General features: G+C 42.2%; 1 protein-coding gene across 4 annotated transcripts in view; it reads left to right on the top strand.

Moving 5' to 3' along the window:
- Positions 1-21,850, top strand: part of Dnm3 (dynamin 3) — a 450,337-nt gene that overhangs the window by 392,124 nt on the left and 36,363 nt on the right. The window lies entirely within an intron of this gene.

Genomic DNA, 21,850 nt, shown 5'->3' with positions numbered 1-21,850 from the left:
AATAATTTCTCTAAGAATCATCAATGGGTGTTAAGTAGATTTAAGTATAATGAGAAAAAAAAATATTCAAGCAACTTCCAAATATCACCCACAAGATACTGATACAGGGAGGAAGAAATAGACTTTATAGGCACCATCTGAACCAGGCGACCAACCCTTTTACTAGTAATGGGACAGATCACCATCACGTTTCAGTATAATGCATTGAGAGTGACACATCATTTATGTGTTTTTCTTGCAAAACAACAACAACAACAACAAAGCACCACTGGAAATTAGTAAAAAGGAAACATCAGTTAAACTCAATTGAGAGACACTGTACAGATGAACTGGTCAGCATTCTTGAATAGTGTTGGGGTAATAACAGATGGAGAAAGTCAGAGGGGTCACTCCACCTCAAGGAGGCCACAGAGGCAGAACAGCTGACAGCAAGGTGCGGCCCAGGATGGGATCCAGAAGTCCACCTCCTGATCCCGACTGTGGCTGTGTGGTTCGGAAGGTGTCAACCCTGGGGAATGCAGGTGAAGGATATACAGGAATTATTTGTGTTAATTTTGCACACTTTTAATAAGGCTGGAGTTATTTCGAGATGAAATTTTCTTCTCTGCACACCAAGGATAGGGTTGTGATGTTTCCCTGAGGCCTCCCGGTCCTGCCTCACTCTGAAAGGCCCTTTACTGGCTACCTCCTTCCTCTCCAGTGCTACGCAGAGACCTCCATGTGGCTCCGTAGAAGTGGGCCAAGGGGAGGCTTAGTGGGAAGGAAATGGCTGGGTCTGAAGCACAGGGTTCCTGCTGTGCGCCCTCTCGGTGCTGGGGGCTATTAAAAGGCCATCTTTTTCTCCTCCCCCTCCTCTCCTCCGTCTTCGTAGCCCACATCCCAGACTGCCTTTCATCCCGTTGGGAGGGTACACAGGGAGTAAGAAAAGAAAAACAGGAATGAATGGCTGTGTTCCTTGGCACATGAATGGCACTCTCCCTTTCAGGACTTCAGGAATAAAAAATGAGAGGCTTTAAATCTTGCTAACTGGTGAGGAGGGTAGGGAGGAGGAGGAAGAGTGAGTGAGTGTGTGTGTGTGTGTGTGTGTGTGTGTGTGAGAGAGAGAGAGAGAGAGAGAGAGAGAGAGAGAGAGAGAGAGAGAGAGAAAGAGAGAGAATGTAAACTGCCACTATGTAAAGAACAATGCTGGTTTTCAAAAAATCTAAGTCAAAGGAGTCATTATTCCTGAATAAGGTGTGTTATGGGCCAGTGGGAAAGAGGAGGGCAGGGATTTTTGTTCAGCGCTGGTGAGTTAGGAAATACCCTTTTTATAGCTGACTCTAAAAAAGATGAGCTGGTGTTGCCAAGACGTGTTTATCAAATGTCTCCGCTATCTCACAGGATGCGAGGTTTGGTTTGACTCTGAGAGTAGCCCTGTGTTTTTATTTTAGCCAAATCTCTGCCCGGCTCTCCGTCAGTTCCCTCCCCCCAGAGAAGAACATCAGGACCAAACCTGCCTGAATGTGGGCAGGAAGCCTGTGGCTTTTAGCAGGAGTCTCTCTCGGTTTGATTCATTGCCTCTCACTAGTGAGCTCCAGAAGGCTTTTCTTAAGATAAAATAAGTTGAAGCAACAAAAAGGGAACGCGGCCATCTCTAATTCCTTCTACTTAAAAAAATACAAATTCCCATGCTCATATCCCCCTGTTCCCATCCCCTTCTCAGGCTCTGTGGAAATGGTGGAAGGACAAGCCCCAGATGGAGCCGGGGGTGTGAGCTCAGACCACATGACCCCCTCGCTCTGGTGCTGCTCCCTGAGCCCAGCCGGCCCTCTTCTACCAGCAGGTCCCACTCCGGGCATCACTTGGCCCGGCACGGGGTGCTCCACCAGGTTGCCCTCCGGTGGCTCCGGGGCCTGGGGCATCGCTGGAGTTACGTGAAGGTGGGTGGGTGCCCGGACCCCTCACCCACACGCACTTCATTGGCGTAGAGCTGTGTGCTTCCCGCTCTAGGTGACGGGAGCTGCTGGCTGTGGATGTTGGTTTTGGCTGGTGGCCGTGGGGAACAGCCAGCCGCTGTGTAAGCAGTCTGTCTGGATCCTCGGGGGCCCACTGCCTTGCTCACGTCCTCTTGCTGCTCCTTAGGTTGCCACCAGCCATTACCATGATGAGTTTTAGGTTCTACAAGCTCCGTTTTCTGTATGGTAAGATAGTAACGTGTAGAGAATCGTCATCCTGTAAATCGTCAGGGTGCTTTCGGTCTTCCTTTCTATAATTTGGAATTGGTGTCGAAACTGATGTAGGACTTTTGAATGTGCTGTTTAAACTAGAATTTGGGGCCGGGGTTAATAACCAAACCATTTTTGTGCTGTTTTGAAAACTCCTGGTGTGTCTGCCTTTTAATTTTTTTTTTTTTTGCTCATCATACAGTCTATTCAGATTTTTTTCTAAAGAAACATTAAGTAGCTTTTGGCAGAAGGTCAAAACTAGCATTGCAGGGAAGGTATTTAAAAGTCCTTTAAGTGTGGGCTATTTGTATAAGCAATAACTGCACATTTCTTATGACTGGGGAGAACTATTTTCACAGTCTTTCATGGAAATGTTTCTAGACAATTTCTGTGGCTCTTTTCCCTGAGCTCATTTATTTGCTTTTGCTTCAGAACAGAGCATTTTAATGAGCAGTTTTATGAGCCTAACCTGCGTTCTGCAAGCTCCACATGACTGGATTCCTGTTGCATGTAACCTTTGCCCTATTTTCCATTAAAACACAAGACTTTCCTATAATCAACTTTATACTATGACTGTGGAGGAAAAAATGCAGCAGACACTTTAGTCCCACAACTCAGCCCACTAAAATTAATATGTTTTTAAGCTGTTTGTTGTTTCCTTATAGTTTTCAGAATTGCACGCGTTAACATTTTGATCGCAAAGCCCTTTCTTTTGTAAGACGCTGGGGTCATTGGTTCATTCCTTCACCTTGTCCAGCCGTATCCTGCTGAGTAAGAGTGAGTAACTCACTCAGCCATATTTATATTCCCCTGGAGCATGGACAAAGGCAGGATGAACCCCAAATCATTTTGGAAATATGACCTCTCAAAAAAAAAAAAATGCATGCCTGTTTGTCTGCACTCAGTGTGATATATAATTGTCAGGGTCAGAAAGTCTTTCTTATGCCAAAGCTTAATCACCACCTGATGCATTGGACTCCTTTTCTTCATATGTTAATTTGGGGGTAAAACAACTCTTTTCCATCTTATAACTAGATTCCTAGATATTTTCGTATGGAGTAAATTTGTTGAATCAAACAAAAATTCCGAATGTGTTTTAATTTTTCTCCTGGGCTCGGCTGTCGGTGTTTCGTCAGTTTTCTTGATATCTGCTCAACATTCAAGCTCTCCCTTTCATTCCAGCAGAGCCCCAAACAGGATGCAGGGCCCCTGGAAGGGTCCAGCGGGGAACAACAGAGCCATTGTGTGCAAGGCCCAGCTCCCTCCAGGTCACGCATTCCAGCCTGAGTCTGCCTTCTAAAACTACACTGAGGGCTGAAGGTAGTTTGCGGTTCTCATGACACCTGGCTCTTTTTCTGCCCTCCTCACTTCAGCCAATCTGTCCTCATCTCCCAATCCTGTTTACTTTTTCTTCCTAGGACAAGGAGGGCACTCTTTAAAACAGACTGAAGTAAGTTTAGGGCAAATGAAAGGAAATCTACTTCACATAGCAGGTTATAAACTTGTGGAACTCATTAGTTCTGAAAGGTGGTGCTGGCAGGAGATATAAATGAATTCAGAAACCTTTGAGCCAAATTTATGAATGAGAACCATAAATGGCTACTAAGAAAACCAGGGCTATGCCTAACTTTTAAAACTGAAGTCAGAGGACTGCTCCACGCCCACCCACGGGTCCCCTCTCCGGGTCAGTTGAGCTGACTGACCTTGTGTCTGGCTCTCAGTGGGATTTTCCAAGCATTCTGCATCCCTCTTTGCTTATCCTTAGTCTTAACGGGTCTCAGAAAGACCCTCAAAGCCTGCCCTGGGATGCACAACGTTCTTTTTAAAATAAGAAAGTTTGTTAACTTTTCCTTTCCTGTCCACCCATGCCCACCATGGTACCAATTTTGACTATCAGTGAAAGGTGACGTCTGTCCAGTGGAAATTAGCTGAGATCATATTTGGATCTTAACATAGATGCCTTCTTTTATGTGAAGTCAGACCCTTCTTTTTTTCCTGGGAATTTTCAGGTCTGAGCCGATAAATCGCATTTTTGTCTCTTGGCCCTCTCTCCTGCAGAACCTGCAAGCACTTCCCCAGCCTGCTCTGCTCAACCTCCTGACTGCAGGGTTTCTTCAGCGGTAGCACTTAACACACTGAGGTGCTCCAGGCCCCACCCCAGACCCGTTAAATCAGTCTCTGCAAACGGGGCCCCAGTGACTTATAATTTAAAATCTCCCCAGGGGACGGCAGGCTGCACAGGTCTCCCCTTGACCTAAGCTCCCTGCCCCGCATCTCAGCCCTGTCTGTGGCCTCTCTCTGCAATGCCCGCCTGGCCCCTTGCTGAAAGTGTATCAGTGGCTCTGGTGGAGCTCCCTGTACCAGCCAGTCTCCTTTCCCTGTCCCTCTTACTGTGAGCACCCAGTCAAAGAAGACTTACTGGGAAAACTGGGGCCCTGCAGATTCACAACACCTGCCGCTCCCAGGGCTTGGGCTGGTCCTACTCACCTCCTAGCTGACTGCCCAGCACCTGCTGCAGTGGGGTCCCCACCACGTCAGTCCCCTCCTTTTCCTCCCAGCAAGCTCATCACCTCGTGGGGAGAATATTGAAGCCAGCAGGAGAAATGTCCTGGCACCCTCCCCTTCCCTGCAGCTGCTCATTCCCACCCCGCCTCAGGGCACCCTTCCTGGAGGTCTTGATGAAGAAGAAGCACACTTCATTATCAACCGCGATCCGTGCTGCTGTGATCCACATGGGTCTCCCACAAGTGTGCGTATTGGGAACTTCATCCCCAGTTCCTAAGCTAGTGGTATTTGAGGGTGGGGCTTTGGAGGGCACTTAGGGTTAGATAAGTTCATAAGGGCAGAGCCCCCACGATGGCACCCATGGCTCCATAAGAAGAGGAAGAGAGAATGGGGCTAGCATACTCGCTCTGTCTTCTCATGTGCTGACCTCTGTCATGTTGTGACGCACCAAAAGGCCCCCACCAGACGCCAGCACTATGCTCTTGAATTTCCCAGCCTCCAGAACCTTGAACTAAGTAAACCTCTTTTCTTTATAAATTACCCCATCCATGGTATTTAGTTATAGCAATAGGAAATTAAGACAAATACCATCAATGTGCAATGCATGAAAATTCAGTAGAAAAGACCTATTAGAAAGAAATTAGCATGGAAATATTTCTAATTCTTCAGGATAGAAAAAAAATAATAAGCTTTGAGTACATAGGAAGGAGAGATCAATTCTGATTTATCAGACTAGAGAAGGTTATCACAGAGATGGTGATATTTGAGTCAGGGCTTGAATACTGGAAAAAAATTAGCAGTTACTAGGTCAAAGGAAACTTGTATTCAAAGGGGCAGCAGGTTATGAGGTGTATAGTTTGATCTGTGGACAGTGAATGGCCTGGTGTGGCTGGATGCGGAATGGAAGGACACTCTTGCTGAGGTTCTTCCTGACCAGTACACTGAACCTCATCTGTCTTTTACTAGAATGTTCTGCCTTCTGTCTACTGGCTCCTTTTCAACCTCAGGTATGCAGATCTTCCCTGCCCTAAGGTTGGGACAGGCCCCATGCCATTTCCCTTATTTCTCTCAGAGTATGATTTACAGATTCTTCTACTTCCCCTTCCGCATTCTCCACCTGACCCCAGTCCAGCTTCATGACTTTCCCCGCTGCCGCTCTCTGTGATCCCCACTCGGTCCCACAGAAGGCTCTTCTAAGGATTCCCACATCGTTCAGAATAAACCACTGGCCCGTCCCCACTGCACTCGGCGCCTGGCACCCTCTGACCTTGACCTGGAAAGCCTGCGGCTCCCAACACCACTCTTCTCCCCCGCTGTGGTTTTCATTCTCCACTCTGGAAACACTCTCTGAGCCCAGGCCCTCGGCAAGGGCTTTGCTGAACCCAAAGTGACCTGGGCCCTCTGTACAGTCAGTGGTTTTAGGTGAATTTTCTGTGGTCATCGATCCCGCTTCTGCCTTTCTGTGAAAGGTTTCTAACTCTACGCTTTCTGCCGTAACCTCTGGACCCACAGTCTGTGATTCTAGATGTCCTAAGTATCTACTCAAAAGTTTGCTAAAAAAAAAAAAAAAAAAAAAAAACACACACACACATTTTTTCATGAAAATTGATTTCCCTGCCTCCATTTATTTGCCTGAATTAATGAAGTCTCCAGCTGGTCTCCTTAATTCCAGCCTGACCCTCCTTAAACAAATCCAGCCTAAAAACAGCTGCCACACTAACTTCCTAAGCTGTCACTTGAGCACATCCTTTCTAGTGACTTTGCCAGCCCCCACGTGCCATCTCATCCCTTTAGCCTGACTCGTCCTGACCACAGTTGAACACTCACTGCACACTTCTCCCACCTCCCCCTGCTCCACATGCTTGCCACCAAGCCCTCCCAACGTTTCCCCACCACACCAGCCCATTCCAGCTCATTGCCTTTATTCCCCCTGCCTGGAGCCTTTGGGGTGTCTGCCTGCCCTGGTACAGCAGGTCAGGCTCACCCGCTTCTCCACAGGGCCTTGCCAGTCACAGAGCCCTCTGCAAGGCTCTCGGCTCCTGGAACGCCAGCCACACTTAACGGGCTTCCCACACCACTTAGAAGTCCCCACACACTATAACCGGGACACATTGCTCCTCCCTGTTGACCAGCTCCTCCCACAATAGAGGGTCACCTTCTCAGGAGCACAAACCATGCTGCAGTCCTCCCTTCAATCTCCAGGGAACCTAGAACCTTTCTCGTCATGGGTTAGATGTTTGATACATCACAGGGGCTAGCTGTGATCGTCATCTACGATTTGCTGAACTGGTGTAGACCGAGATGGACTCTGCGACAGAACATTATGTTCATGCTCTCTGTAAGGGGATCGTTCTCTGCTGAACAACGTTGTATCTGGTCCATCGATTTTGATATAGATTCTTTTCCTAACTCAAGAGGAGGCAGTTAAAGGGTAGTCCTTGAGCCTCCAGATCAAAACTCCAACTTATAGAAGATCCAGAGGACAGCAGAATCTTATAGAAGATTAGAGGGCAGCCAGGGGAGACTGGAGCAGGGAAGTGGGCGTGATCTACAGGACAAATGGTTTTGTTTTTTAATAAAGAATTATCAAAAGAGAGATCAGGGAGAAGTCTGCAGGTTAAAATAGACCTAAGAGATATCTAGAATCGCAGCTCATGAACTTATCTGGACTCCACTGTAAACATACACACAAAAATACTTTTTTCAAAGCCAATTGGGGAAAGAAAGTGAGGACACTGAACATGTGATAAAGTTAAAAATTACTACCAGTACTTTTAGATGCATAAATGACACCTATTGACAGTTGTATTGTGGTTGTTTTCTAAGGGCTTTTTATCTTCTAGGAATTCATACTTAAATAATGTAATGTGACACTGGATATCTGGGGTTTACCTCACAAGAGTGGAGAAGGATCGATGGCCCGAGGCTGACCCTGCGGTGGATTTTAGAAGCAGAGTCATGAGCACCTAGAGGCTAATTTATACTCTTCTCTCTTCTCTACTTTACATATATTTTAAAAGATTTTATAGGTAGTCATTGATGTTAAGCAATTCTTGTTAAATACTCTTGGCATGACAGTCACGTTATGGTTATGATTTTTGAAAAGGAGCCTTTTAAGAAATACCAACTGATATACCAAAGCATAGAATGATAAAAGTGTTGTCCCTGAGGTCATTACATTTAAAGATTTAGCAAATTGAAAAACAGAATGTTTAAATTATCATTGAAAATTTCCCATATCCCTAGGAATACACCCATGGACCCCCGGTTGAGAAACAGAACTTTAGTGGGTGATGGAGAGACTGCCCTGTGTTTCACCTGCCCTTAAAGGTTATCCAGAGAGGTGAGGCTGTGAGTCGTGCATCCTGTAGAAGGGAGCGTGGAAAAGAGCGGAAAGTTCTGCCCCTGGCTGTGAATGGTCATACGCTTCAAATGCAGGCTTGTCACAAGAGTAGTGGCTTTAAGAACTTTTTTTTTAAATTTTTTTTTAGTTGTCAATGGACTTTATTTATTTATATGCAGTGCTGAGAATCAAACCCAGTGCCTCGCACATGCTAGGCAAGCGTTCTGCCACTGAGCCAAACCCCAGCCCCTTTAAGAACGTTTTGGTTACACTCAGTTAACATCAGCCTTCAGTGGACAGGCGTAAAACAAGCTACCACAGGAAAAGCAAAACAGAAACCAAAGAAACAAACAAAGAACACCTGGCAGCCTTTTCCTGATATCTCATCAGCTCCATCAGGAAGTTCATGCTTAGCTGTCTGACAGACTTTTTAACAGAACATCCATGTGTAGCAACTTCATCTGACGTGGGAGACGAGTTTCCGTGATGAAGACATTGATGACCAACAGAATGTGCAGTGAACTGGTGTTGGAACCCCAGGGAGGGTGCACAAAACCCACGATGAGACGGCCACTCGTGATGGCTGGGATCTGAGTGTGATACCAATGCCATCCCCCTTTCAAGTGGATTTCTGTAAGGCGTGTTGTTCCCTCTCCTCCTCCTCAAGCTGTAATGCCCCTGGGACTTTATGTTGTCACTGACAATATTTCAATAGAAGTTAAAATTAACAGCATGATTGGTTAATTTAATGGCAGCTTTTTATATTCTCTCGAAGTCTCATTTGACACTGCAACCAACAGGATATTAAACTTTGCACTCTTAGCTAAAGAACGTTGGATTTATCAGGTAGCTGTGTTGAAAATAACAACCTAATGTGACTATTTTTATTGGAATAATACATCAATATGGCTTGGCGATAGATTTGAATTTAAGTATAAGATTGTTAGTAAGTAATCAATTAATTCATTTCTCCTAGAGTTGCTTTTTCTTTATCGGTATCTTATACAGTTTTGTTTTTTAACGATCATGTGTTTCTTTAGAACGTTAAAAATAATCTTGCTGAGGTGTGCACCTAGAGTGTCCCTTGGTAGCCTCTAGCTGTGAATGGTTGCTAAGCACTTGAAATGTGGCTCCAACGGCCACGGGCTATGAGTATTATATACACACTGGGTTTTATTTCTCAGTATTAAAACAAAGATGTAAAATATCTCATTAACAATTTTATATGGATTCATTGATGGCCTGTTGCATTAGTTTATGAGGATCGTCAGAACAAATCACCACAAGGCCAAGTAGCTTAAGCAAAATAAATGCATTTTTTCACAATTCCGGAAGCTAGACGTCTGGGATGCGGTGGCAGCTGGGTGCTTTCTTCTGAGGCCTCCCTCCACGGTTCCTGGATGGCCCTGTCCTCCACCATCACCTGCTCTCACCTGTGTATGCCTGTGTTCAAGTTTGCCCTTCACATACCAAGTATCCGTCGTATTGGGTTAGGGGCCACCTGAAGACCTCATTTTAACTTAATGACCCCCTAAAATCCCAGCTCCAAATACAGCGCAGGTGGCAGCGCTGGGCGTGAGGGCTTCACTGTATGAATTTGGGAGAGGCACAGCTCGGCCCATTAACATCTCATAATGAGAGCATTTGTAGTACATTTAAGTCGTTATGAAAATGAATTTCTCCTCTTTTGCTTTTTTAATGGGCTGCTAGAATCGTGGCTGGCATTATCTTCCATGAGAGAGTGCTAGACTTGGAATTCTGAAATACTGTGTCATCACATGTTGAAAAGTAAGAAAAAGTTCTCATTGTAAATAAATTTGTCACTTTTTATTCACTTTCCCTTTTAGTATTCAGTTTTATTGAGGCCTCGATAATGAGAAAAAGCATAAAGTATATGCCCAAGGAAAATTAGATCAGCCTCCAGTTTGGACCTCCATTCCCCCGTATTTAATTTCTTCTTTCTAAAAAGGCGAGGAGAACAATGGCTACTATTTATGGGCTGATTACTGTTTGCCAGGTCATCCACTCACTGACCCTTTGACAGGTAATTATGGCAGCAGGTAGCCTTCCTCAACAGAAAACTGAAGAGCACAGGGCTTAACTGAATTGCTCAGCATTCCTGTTACTGTGGGGCAGAATCCATGGTCTCCCTTCCCACCACGGGCTCCTTTCCCTTCCCTGCACTTCGGTGTCCAAAGTCTGCTGCGAGGATCCCCAAGACACTAGATGTGAGGGCTCTTAAACCTCAACCTCTTGTTTGTTGAGTTGGCCTGTGTTCCTAGAAATATTACAAATAAAGCTATTGTTTCTCCCTTTTGACCAGCAAATCTATGTTCCTTGACAGCCTGGTAATTTCAGAGCTAAAATACACAAATGCGTGTGTTTTGACACACTGTTGAATCACAGTATCTCTAGAAGAATTGGCAGAAGCCATCAGCCCAGCCCACCCTCGTTGGCGCTCCTGTATCCTTACAGTATGCAGAGCAGACTGCTTGCATTACCAAAGTGAGTGGGCGCGCCTTCCACACACGCCTTCTGAATAACCCTGTTTCCCCTGCACTTAAATATCCCTTCCTTTTCTTATGGCCACAGAAGGTCAGAGCTAAGGGCCTCCAAAGAGTAAGTCCATGCTTTCACGCTCAAGCAGTAAAGTGTCTGATGCATTTGTTATAATAACTCAGGAATATTTATTAGTAAGATCGTAGCCCAGTTTCATTGTCTGGTTTAGAAAACACCTAAAAGAAAACAGTCTGCAAGGGACCCTTTGAGTTTCATGTATTGTTTTCTGGAGACATAATATTTGCACATTTTTATGGGATACATTATGGTAATTCAATACATGTACACAATGTGTCAGATCAGGGTGACAAAGACTTCCATCTCCTCAAAAATTAGCATGTTGGGCTGGGGATGTGGCTCAAGCGGTAGCACGCTCGCCTGGCATGTGTGCCACCTGGGTTCAATCCTCAGCACCCATACAAAGATGTTGTGTCCGCTGAAAACTAAAAATAAATATTAAAAATTCTCTCTCTCTCTTAAAAAATATTTTTTACAAAAATTAGCATGTTGACCTGTGAGGATTTCGTGTTGTTGTTGTTACTTTGAAGTGGATCAATAACTTTGCTATAGGAAAACAGAGCTAACTCCTCCTCACTCTGTTTTGGTGCCTCTTATTGGATTTCTTTCCATCCCCCAACACTGTCTTTCTCAGTCTAGTGACCACTATTTCATTCCATTCCATTCTTCTACAATATTGACTTTTAAATTTCCAAAATGAAAGAGAATATGTGGTATGTCTCTTTCTGTGTCTGCCTTATTTCCCTTAACATGGTGACCTGCAGTTCAGTCCATGTTGCTAAAAATGACCAGATTGCATTCTTTTTTATGGCTGAAGAATGTTTCAGTGAGTATAGAGCCCAAATTTTCTTGATCCATTCATCCACTGATGTCCATCTTGCTTGATTTCATATTTTAGCTGATGTGAATGATGCTGCAGTAAACATGAGCATGAAAGTATCTTTGAAACTTTAATCCACTTTCATTCAAGGTTTTCACTGGTAGAGATGAACTTCTTCCTGCCCTTCAGTTGATTTCTGCTAGTTTTGAATATTCTTTGTTCCTTTCCACCTCTTATTGAGTCTTTTGATTTGGTAGTTTTCTGTCACACTAAAGTTTAATTTTCTTTCTCTTTCATGAACCTGTTCTCCTCGTGAGCTTTGTACATTTCTGTGTGGTTGTGATGGTGGATTTGTCCTTTTGTGTCTAGTATAGGACTTCCTTAAGTATTTTTTATAAGACTGCTCTGGTGGTGATGAATTCCTTGTTTCTGTTTATCAGGAAAGACTATCTTTTCCCTTCATTTCTGAAGGTTAGTTTTGCTGGGTATAGTGTTCTTTGTTGGCGGATTTTTTTCTTTCAGGACTTTGACTGTAAGGTTGCTGTTGAGAAATATACTGTGAGTCTAATGGGCATTCCTTTATATGTGAGTTGATGCTTTACTCTTGCTGTTTTTAGAATTCTCTGCTTGGCTCATGATTTTGACCCTGCATCTACAGTGTGCCTTGGTAAAGTTCTTTTTGGAAGAATCAAGTTCTTTGAGGTTTTTATATCTGGGTGGCCACATCTATTTAGAAGATTTGAGCTGTTTTTGCTTAAGACAGGTTTTCCATGCCTTTCCTCTTTTCTTTACCCCTGGAATTCACATAATGCAAATATTTGTTCACTTAATGGTATCCCCTGTCCCATAGGCTTTCTTTACTCTTTTAAATACTTTTTTTTTGTTCTTGTTTTTGTATTATTTTCTGTTTTTCTAGTTTGGGGTTTTTTCTTATTGTTGTTTGTTTGGTTTTGTCTGGGTTAATTCAAAGACCTAACCCCAAGTTCAGAAATTGTTCTGCTTATTCTAGTCTGTTATTGAAGCCATCCATTTTTGTTTTGTTTTATTATTGAAATTTTTAGCTCAAAGATTTCTGATTGGTTCTTTTTTATGATTTCTATATCTATTTTGAATTTTTCATTCATATCCTGAATTGTTTTTCTAATTTCTTTGTATTATCTGTATCCTTTTGTTCAGCGTTTCCATAGGATATTTAAATTCTTTTTTAGTCCTTTCATAGATTTTCATTCAAATTGGACCTATTTCTGGAGCACTGTTTTTTTGGAGATGTCTTATTGCCTTTCATGTAGTGAAATGTCTGCATCCCTACATTGATTTCTGTGCATCTGGTATAATAGTCACCTCTTCCAATTTTATGGAGTAGCTTTTATAGGACAAGATTTTTTTATTTAGATGAGATACAGTGTGTCAGTTGAGTAGACACTTTGACTTTGGTTATTATATGTGAGCTCAAAAATATAGTCTGTGATTTCTTTGGCTCTCGTTGATCTGAGTAGTGTGAGTACCTCAGTAGTCTAGATGACAGTATCTGTGGCTTTGCAGTGGACATAGACTTCCAAATGTGCATGTGGTGGGACTCCACAGACTCAAACACTGGTAAAACTGTGCATGTGGTGGCAGCTACCACAGTGTTAGTGATGCAGGATGTCAAGAAGGCTGTCCTAATGTCCTTTGGACTAAGCACAGGTGACACCAAAGCATTGTGCCACCAGCAGCTCCTGTCCCCTGAGCCATAAGATGTGAAGAGGACCTTCCCCAAGACCCTTAGGATGAACTTTGGCGATACCCAGGCCTGTGGCAGCAGCAGCCACAGTTTTGGAGTCAAGGGATGGGTTGACACCTTCCCTAAGCACAGGTGACACTGAGGTCTGTGGCACCAGTAACCACATACTCAAAGTTTGGGATGCAAACCGGGAACTTCCCTAAGTCCCATGAGGTGATTGCAGATGGTGCTGGAGTTTGGGGGGCTTGTAATCAGCAGGACCCAGGCTGGACCTTACCCAGGTCCCCAGGGACAAATCCAAGTGATGCCTGAGCTTTTGGCACCAGGAACTGTGGTCCAAGTCTGTCGGCTGTGGGGCGGACCTTCCCTAGGCCCCTTGGGTCAGGAATAGGTGGCCCTGGGGCTTATTATGGCTTTGATATCTGCAGTTCTGGAAGAGCAGGATGTGGGTGGGATGTTCCCCTGGTCCCCGGGGACAAGCTCGGGTGATGCCAGAGCTTTGTGCACCAGAAATTTGAATACCAAGGCTGTGAGCCAGGGAAGGAGACTTTCCTCTTTCCTGTGGGGCAGATGCAGGTGGTGCTGGATTTGAGGCACTGGTAGCTGTGTCCTGGACCTGCAGAACATGGACAGAGCCTTTCACGGGATCCACAAGACAGGTGCAGGGGAAGGCAGGACCTTTGGCATCAGCAGCTGGAGTCCCAAGGCTGGGGTCTGGGAGGAAACCTTCCCCAGCTAGCAGGTTTGGAGCACTGAGAGCTGTATTTCTAGAGCTGTGGGAGGCAGCTGGGATCTTCCCAAGTACTGCACAGACAGTCCTGGGATTTGGGCAACCGAAGGCACAGTCCCAAGACTGGACTGGGGAGGAGACCTTCCCTGGTTCCCATGGCCGAGTGCAGGTGGTGTGGGGACCTGGGGCTGCTAATAGCCTTTTCCCTGGAGCTGCAGGATGAGGCCAGGACCTTCCCCAGCTCCCCGAGGGTGGGGGGGAATGGATCCTCTGGAGGTTATTTACTTTTTAACCCAAGTCTATATTTATGAATTTCATAAACTCAGATGTCACTTGTATGATGTACATCAGTCATCCCAAATAATAAAAATGGTGAATGTCTCCTGAGCACACATGTAGGCACGGTGGCGAGGGCCTTTGCCACATTTCCCCATGTGATCAGAAGGCACTCCTTGTGTGGGCACCAAAATTGGGGCTTAGAAAAGCTGTGTCACCTCCCAATGTGAACTTCACTGACGTTCGCCAGGCTAGCCAGGACAGAGCCAAGAGGTAAATATGGGTCCCGTGATTCCGTTGCTCTCCTCTCAGCTTCTCCATCTCCCTCAGACGGGAGTGGGTTGGCACTTGAGGTGTTCCACCTAAGCCAGGCGGGTTTTAAACTTGTATTTTAGGGAAGCTGCAGATGGGTATTTGATTGAGAGGTTTTCTATTTTATGCATATTCCCAGTTGCAAAGGAGGAATACTGCTAGGAATTATATTGAATTAGATCATGTTGTCGGATCTCCTTGATTCATTTGGCTACCAGTGGGGCATGAAATTTTGTGGTGAGAATTTCTAAGAAAAATTATCCTCTCAAGTCTTTCATTTAACTAAAAAATTCTCTAGTTCAGAAATCATTTTATCTACTTTAAGTTCAAACCATTTATATGCTCTCTGTAAACACAAACAATAATCAGAGGGAAAACTGAAGTATTCACTAGTAAGAAACATATCTAGAACCTTTAAAGCCATAGTTAGGAAAAAGAACAATTGTGGGGGGTGGGGGTGGGATGTGAATATATGCAGTAATGTGTTTTCTTTTTTAAAAAAATTTTTTTCCAAAATTTTTTTAGTTTTGATGGACATAGTACCTTAATTTTTTTTTAAAGAGGGAGAATTTTTTAATATTTATTTTTTTTTAGTTTTTGGTGGACACAACATCTTTATTTTATTTGTATATGGTGCTGAGGATCGAACCCAGAGCCCCATGCATGCCAGGCGAGCGCGCTACCGCTTGAGCCACATCCCCAGCCCAATATCTTTATTTATTTATTTTTACGTGGTGCTGAGGATCTAACCCAGTGCCTCATAAGTGTGAGGCAAGTGCTCTCTGACCCACAATCCCAGCCCAGGTGTTTTCTTAACATTTGCATCTTTAAAGTTACCTTGTAAGTTTGTGAAAAAATCTTGACACTGGTCATAAATAAAAGAGATCATTTAAAATTATAAACTCATCTTTAGTAGTTATAATATGATTTTAGTAATTGCAATCTGATTTCTGCAGTTAAACTATTTTAAAAACAAACTAGAGAAAGAAAGCTTTTGTTTTAAAAACAAACTAGAGAAAGAAAGAACCCGTGTCGACTTTCTCTTCTAACCCTCAAGCCTTCTTTACAAGTCTTAATACAATCCTCAGAACAGTCTCATGTACTACAAATTTTAAAACAATACAGAATTTTTTTCAAACAATAATTGCTTGTTTTTTATAAAGTGAACCATAAAATAGTTTTAATTTGTATTACATATGCAGCTGTGAGTTGCTGATCTGTAAGCCATCTCGCCTCTCTAAACTTTTGCCACATTTTAGAAACAGCAGAAAAATCTGATAGCCAAAGCAAACATCAGCATAAAAGTGATATAAAGACAGTTTTGTTTTCTAGACTTCATATCTCCATCCTGTTGAGCTTGCACACACGTGCGCACGCACACACATAGTTTCAGAAGAGGGGTAGGAGATGTGTCTCAGTCTGTTTCCTACTGCTGTAACAGACTACCTGAGGTTGGGTAATTTTAAAAAAAAATTTTTTAATTGGTTCTTCTTAGTTATACATGACAGTAGAATCCATTTTGATAAGATTATACAAGCATTAAATATATCTTATTCTAATTAGGATCCCATTCTTGTGGGTGGACACATGGTGGGATTCATTTAGATATTTTTGTGTGTGTACATAGGAAAATAATGTTATACTTACTGTACTCTTTCCTCTTCCTATGCCCCCTCCCTTCCTTTCATTCTCCTTTGTCTAATCTACTGAACTTCTCTTCTTCCCCTCCCCTCCCGTTATTGTGGTTTAGCTTCCCCATATTAGTGAAAACATTCAACCTTTGTTTTGGGGAAATTGGCTTATTTCACTTAGCATGATATTCTCCAGATCCATCCATTTACTGGCAAATGTCATAAAGTCATTCTGCTTTATGGCTGAGTAATATTCCATTTTATTTATTTATATAAATATATATAATATAAATAAACATGTATATAATATATATAAATATATATAAATAAAATGAATGAATAAAGAAATATAAATACTTTTTCATTCATTCATCTGTTGATGGGCATCTAGGTTGGTTCCATAGCTCAGCTATTGTGAATTGAGCTGCTATGAACGTTGATGTGGCTTTGTCACTATAGTATGCTGATTTTAAATTTTCAAGATATACAAAGAACTCAAAAAGCTTAACACACACACACACACAAAAAATTATACCAATCAATAAATGGGCAAAGGAACCGAACAGACCCTTCTCAAAAGAAGAAATGTGAATGATCAACAAATATATGAAAAATGTTCAACATCTCTAGCAATTAGAGAAATACAGATTAAAACCACACTGAGATTTCGTCTTACTCCAGTCAGAATGGCAATTATCAAGAATAAAAGAATAACAAATGTTGGTGAGAATGTGAGGAAAAGGGAATACTCATATATTGTTGGTGGGACTGCAAGTTGGTACAACCCCTCTGTAAAGCAGTATGGAGATTTCTTAAAAAACTAGAAATGGAACCACCATTTGACCTAGTTATCCCGTATCCCTCAGCATATGTCCAAAGGATTTTAAATCAGAGGCTAGGTAATTTATAATGAACACAAATTATTGGGCTCATGGTTCTGGAGGCTGGAAAGTCCAGGGGCATGGTGTTAGCGTCTGGTAAGGGCCACTGCTGCATCATCCCATGGCAGAAGGAAGAAGGGCAAGGGCAAGAAAGCAAGAAGAGACCAAACTGGCTTTCCTAAAGATCCACCTTCACATACGCACTCATTCCTTTTATTAAGCACCTCACTCTATTCACCAGGAGCGGGCCCTCCTGCACTGTCCATCTCCCCTTGGGCCCACATCCCAGGACTGTGGCACTGGGGATGAAGTTTCCAACATATGAACTTCAGGGAACATATTCAAACTATAGCAGAAATAACAAGAAGGAAGTGGACTCTGGACACAACTGTTGCTCCTCTTAGGATCACAGTCTTTGTCCAGTCATTCTCAAGTATCCATTTCAGCATCCTCAGTATATTTTCTTGTGGTCGTAATGTTCGATTACTTGCATGGTGATGGTGATGTTAAAGGATTTGTAACAGCAAAGGAATCACTCTGAGTCCAAAAGCTCTTCATCGTGATCAACATCATGAAGAGCTGTTCCACTCTCAGGGCTGTTTGTAGCTACTCTAGTAGCGTTTGGAAACACCTGCTTCTCTTGCAATGTTTGCAGATGCTCTTGTGTGTGGCATGAGCATCAGCCTCACCCTAAGAATGGAGGAGTGATTGTTTTTAAAGAAACCATGTTAATTATTTTGTTTCAAGTATGTATTGTATAGATGAAAAGCTGTTACTTTATGGAAAGCAAACTCATTATATAAAGATAGAGATTTTCCCCAAATAAATATTTACAATTTTTTTTAAAAATGTAAGATTGCTTAAATAGCAATATTTTATATTGTGCTGAAAATATTTGAAAAATAAAATTTTCATATTCATATAAAGCCATATATAGAGGCCTTTAAGATAGATTAAAAGAGCAGGGCAGGATAGGCTACACAGGTTTTTCAGATATTTCTAAAAAAAAAAAAAAAAAAATCCTCCTATCCACCTTTTTTTCGGTCTCAGATAAAAGCAATTGTTTCAATGTATCTTAAATGCAAATGCAATTATGTGAATTCTAGTTTATATGAGACAAGCCCCCCATCCCTTCTGTCCCCCACATTTCAGTTATTCACTGTTATCCTCATCCAAGTTTCTTATTAGGAACTTAGATACCTGCTGATACCACACAGAAATAGATAACACTGTCAGAAGCTTTTGGGTCGAAAGAGAGTTAAAAAGGAAAAAATACAGAGCTACATCAGATTTGAGAAAGGTTTTTCTTTTAATTCAAGTCAGCATTTTTAAAACTCTGAGGCTTAATGCCTGCTGAATTTCATATTAATCTTACATAGTTTCATAATGCTAATTATGCTATTTAGAGGGGAAAAAAAGAATGAATAAAAGGGCAAAAACAGATGAAGGGGGAGGAACAACAAAGAACAGAAATGAAAATAACGCAGGCAGACCAGGTTCAGTCCTACCTGAGATTCAGGGTCAGCCCCTGGGCGGCCGGGATCAGATCAGGCTCAGGGCTTTTCCTGTATTGCAGATGCTTCTTGCAGATGCATGTCCCCTTGGCCATCCAAACTTTTGACTGCAATCACAGCTCAATTCTATGGACATGCTCAATCACAGTCATGAAGATCTTTTTATCAATTAATGTGTGGTGCTGAATGCAGTAATTATTATGCCCAGGCCAAAATAAAAGGCGGCAACAACATTGCTTCCCCTTTGACACTTTTATTCCCTCACCTGTTAAGGTAGTGCAGTCTTAAATAGTGTGCAAATAATTTCATAAGAAAGCCACAGTAATTCTTATAAACAATTTCACATTTACAATGTTGCTTTTTATTGCTGAAATTGAATTAGATTTCTCAAAAGCTATTTAGAAAAAGAAAATTGCAAGGCCTGTCCATTGTATTTTTCAGAAGAAATCTGGTTTCTACAACATTATTCACATTTTGTAAACAGCATCAATGAACCTGCACATAAAAGGTTAAATGTTTGCAGACCATTCTTTTTTGCCTCGAAGATCAGAGACAAATTACTATTTTTATTTTACATTCCCTTGATGAGGATAATGATAAACAGCTGTCACTTCAGTGCTTTGACTGCAAAGAATCCTATTGCAATCCTATAATTTAAACAAAGAAAAAATACATAGTCATACACAGGATACATTCAGAAAAGAGCATGATGGAGAATCTGGTTAGGGCTGGGGTTAAGAGAAAAGGGAACATTAGCTCTCTGCAATTACTCAGTTAAAAGAAAAATTTCTTCTGTATACATTTTCTCCATTCATCTTAGACATATTAGAAGGGGCAATTGTTGCTTTTTTTCTTTCTGAAATCAGAAATCAAATTTGCATTCTGAATTTGGTGACTCCCTGTCGTGTCCAGTGTATTATCAGAAAAGTTAAGATTCGCATGTGACCATGTGTCTGCTAATATTTCCCAAAGCAAAGGACAGTTTCAAATTGTTTTACTGGTTATTTTGGAAATATTTTATTCTTTATGTTGAGAATCAAACCAGTGTTCTTTATTCACTCTGACACGGCTTATCAATTGCTTCTGACTTCAAAAAGCAAAAAAATGCCAGTAAAGCAAGGTTAAATGTTGAAGGTCATATAAAATGGGGAAATTTCAACTGAAAATGTGAGTGGTGATTCAATTTTCCTGGTGCTTCATCTTCCTAGAGACCTATTTAGTATACTGTATTTATTCTGCTTTTCTCTTTTAGCTCAGGCATTTACTTCTTGAAAATATCAATACTTCAGGGACTCTTTCTCCAAGAAACTTTTTTTACATTTATTATTTTATCTTTACCATGTACGGATAGCTCATTATTTCAAGCTTCCTGGTTTTTACACCTAAAGAAAAAAAAAAGAATTAGCTTAAAATCATATTCATTTTAAATTTGTTGAATGGTTTCAGCCTCAGAGCCTCAATGTGTTCTTCTATAGATTGACAGGAACCTTGGTGCCCACCTCCTCAGATATGGGGCAGCTTCTATATGAAGTGTTTAGCATGGTGCGTGAACACAGTAGGTACTCAATAAGTGTTCCTGGGAAAGAGATTGATCCACCACCCCCTATTGCTGAACATAATAGCGAAGTCCAAGAATGTTTCAGGACAGAAGGATAAATTAAATTGTACAGTAGTCATTCTAGAAGTTTAGATTGCTTTATATAGGAAATATTTCTTCACAAAGCTGTAGGTCATCTATTCTCATGTATAGACAGAGTTTTCTTAGTCATTTTATCATCTTAATTATTTTCAAGCCCATCAACTTGAGGTTTCTCTGGCCTCTGTTCTTCTAACAAAGTCTGCACTCCTGGACACCCTGAGCTGCAGTTGACTTTGGTAAACCTGTTTGTAGCATTAACTCTGCCCCCTTCTCCTCCTCCCCCTGGACACCAGGTTCTATGCTAGGTGCTGGGAAGGGGAGGTAAATGAGCTCTTAGCATCTAGGAGGGGGATTAGCATATTATTATTTAATGACTAAGCTGGACATTAAATAATAAAGGCCAGTGTGAGGATGAAGTGCAGAAGAGGGGTGGGGGAGGTGAGGGCCACCAGGGGCCTGTCGGGGGGGAGGTGTTGGTGGAGCATGTTTGAAAGATGACAGGTCTTCACAGTGGGCAGAGTTGAGGGAAGGCAGGGCCCCAGGTAAGGGGGGTTGTTTTCAGAAAACATGGAGGTATAAAAGAGATGTCCTTTGGCCTTTTGAAATAAGATTTTAATTATACATGTTTTATCATCTTAAAAGTTCATAATGTGTGTTGAGAGTCAAGCAGCTCTCAGTTAGTACATGAATATTCAGAAAGGAAAGACACTTTACATTTATAGAGCGTCTCTGAGGCCCCCTGCCAGGTCATTTTGTACCCGTTGTATCATTCAGCTGCCATAAGCTTTCCAGGTAAGTTTGTCCCCACTTTAAAGATATGGAAGCTGGGTCAGTCACAATGGGAGACTTAGTGGCACCACACACCCAGTGTGACAGAGCCTGGATCTGAACCTGAAACTTCACTTTCAAGTACAATGTCCTTAAATGATGTTGTAATTTACTGTTGACTCTCAAGAGTCTTGGTGCAGTGCAGAGACCATTTGCAGACTTAGAGTGACGTTTTTGTCTTAGAAGAAATTTGGGAACACAGTGTTTTTTTTTCACTACTGTGGTTGACATTTCCACTACAGTTTTATCATTTTGCGGCCTTAGTTTCTGCTTACCTATCTCAGATCCTGCTGAGCCTGAATCACAAAGTAACAGTGACAAAAGACCTGATTTAACTCTTTCCTTCAGTGACCCAAGCCCATTTTTAAAGAAATGAAATAGGTGAACCACTGTCCTGTTGAACCTTCCAGTCCTCCGCCTGCTGTTGCCACAGGCCAGTGCCTCAGAAATGCCTTATGCTGTCCCCAAAGCCTGCGGTCAGACCCTTAGGCCTGGAAAATGGCAATTGTTTTTTTAGAGTTAGCGTACATTAAATGTTTTTAAGGTATTAGATATTTCTGAGTGAGAGGAGCCTTGTAAATGATTATAAATTTCGGTGTTGTTTTTGATCTTGTGTAGACTGTGTGTCTTTCACACCTGCATATTGATTCAAAAGAAAGGCTTGTTGTTTATAGTTCCAGTTAAGCCATTTAGCACAGGGCTTTGCTAGAACTGATCAGATGATGGAAAACCTGGCAGATCAAAGTGTGTACATTTCCAGGGAAAAAAAAAAAAAAGTACTTCATGTCCACATTGGAAGCAATAAATTATTTTCCCCTTTTACATTCATAATTAAATCTTTCCAAATACTAGAAAGTAGCCAGACCA

Source organism: Marmota monax, unplaced genomic scaffold (assembly GCF_021218885.2).
Source record: "Marmota monax isolate L192 unplaced genomic scaffold, Marmota_monax_Labrador192_F-V1.1 WCK01_AAM20220418_F8-fsc00055, whole genome shotgun sequence".
NCBI classification, from domain to species: Eukaryota; Metazoa; Chordata; class Mammalia; order Rodentia; family Sciuridae; genus Marmota; species Marmota monax.
This window is presented reverse-complemented; position numbering and strand designations above follow the sequence as displayed.